At 36.7% G+C, this 1,861-nt stretch overlaps 1 non-coding gene across 1 annotated transcript; it reads right to left on the reverse strand.

The window, feature by feature from the left end:
- Positions 1–1,429: 1,429 nt before the first annotated feature.
- On the reverse strand, positions 1,430–1,534 carry LOC115211347. Its single transcript, XR_003881615.1, has one exon. It is a non-coding gene; the product is annotated as a U6 spliceosomal RNA (small nuclear RNA).
- Between the last annotated feature and the right edge of the window lie 327 nt (positions 1,535–1,861).

A 1,861-nucleotide genomic window follows, 5' to 3' on the forward strand; every position in this document is an offset into this window, starting at 1 on the left:
CGATTAAATAAAGTACCAGTTACGCACTGTGTGGTCGATATAATCGACTTAATCCGTTTGTCTGTCCTTGTTTGTCCCCTCTGTATTTAGCCCCTTGTGAGTAGTAAAGAAACAGGTATTTCGTCTGTTTACGATTTGAGTTCAAATTGCCCCGTGATCTGAGTTCAAATGCCGCCGAGGTCGACTTTGCCTTTTATCCTTTCGGGGGCGATAAACTAAGTACCATTTGGGGTCGATCTAATCGACTGTCCCTATCCCCAAAAATTTTAGGCATTGTGCCTAGAGTAGAGAAAATTGTATTGTACTAACTAATTATGTACTACTATCAAATTTATAACCTACTAGCAGTATCGCCCGGCGTTGCTCAGGTTTGTAAGTGAAATAACTGGAAAAAAATGATGGTAAATTTTTTTTTTAGTTAAAAAAGGTGGAGTTGCGTCCCCTAGAGAGTTTGCGGTTTGTGTTTCTAATTCTCGACCCCATGTCGAATTTATCGATTTTTTTCAGAACTGGGGGAACTTTTCAAAATTTTCCCTGCGTTAGTTTTGAATTATGACATTGGGCTATGTGTGTGTCAAGTTTCATCAGAATCGGTTGAAAGCCGTGGTCAGGGTGAGGGTACAAGCAAACAGACACACAGAAACACGCACAGACAAACTGCCGTTTATATAGAGAGAGATTTTCAAATTGTTAATTATTAATTAATAATTAAACAAATGCATCTTTTTAAAGTGCAATAAATATTTTGAGGTATTTTTTATTTTTAATGGAAGCAACAAGTAATAACAAATAGAAGTAATATCTTATAATAAATGTTGTAGTTTTAATAATAGCTAATGTTATCTAAATCTAAATATTTTATTTGAAATTTTGTCCTTAGCTGCAATATTCTAAGTAGAAATTTTCTTTTCCTGCACTTTACCAGATGGAATAAGTTGTCCTGTACTTTTCCAGGTTTATAATCTTAAGAATATTATTATTTCTCTTGCTAGCATTTTTCCATGTAATTACGCTATGCCAACATTTATTACGTTCTTTTCTTTGTTTCTTTGTTTCAGTCATTTGACAGCGGCCATGCTGGAGCACCACCTTTAGTCGAACAAATCGACCTCAGGACTTATTCTTTGCAAGACTAGTACTTATTCTACCGGTCTATTTTGCTGAACCGCTAGGTTACGGAGACGTAAACACACCAGCATCGGTTGGTGAGGGAACAAACAAACATATACACACACATACATGTATATATACATATATATACGACGGGTTTCTTTCAGCTTCCGTTTGCCAAATCCACTCACAAGGCTTTGGTCGGCTCGAGGCTCTAGTAGAAAACACTTACCCAAGGCGCCACGCAGTGAGACTGAACCCAGAACCATGTGGTTGGTAAGCAAGCTCACTTACCACACGCCCACTCCCGCGCCTATAGAAGAATATTCAACGCTTCACAAATTTGCGTGTCATCATTGCGCATTGGCCATGCTAATCTTCTCTGTATCGTTCCAGATTTAGTATATGCATTGCCGAAGCAATAACTTCTGTATTTTTCCATGTTTATAATTTTAAGAATACTATTTCTCTGGCTCGCATATTTACATTCACTCAATTATATACAACTAGCAGTATCGCCCGGCGTTGCTCGGGTTTGTAAGGGAAATAATTATATAAGCATTTTTAGAGATGTAAAGTATAATAGCCATCTCAATATGGCTAACCACAAAGGGGGAGGGGTGTTACTGTAGCTTTTTACGTTCTGAGATTTAATAATAAATTTCAGAGAGTTACTTCCCTTATATATGTCAAAAATGGATTAAAAATGGGAAAAATTGATGGTAATTTTTTTTTTAAATCGTAGACTCAT

This window comes from Octopus sinensis, linkage group LG4 (genome assembly GCF_006345805.1).
Source record: "Octopus sinensis linkage group LG4, ASM634580v1, whole genome shotgun sequence".
NCBI classification, from domain to species: Eukaryota; Metazoa; Mollusca; class Cephalopoda; order Octopoda; family Octopodidae; genus Octopus; species Octopus sinensis.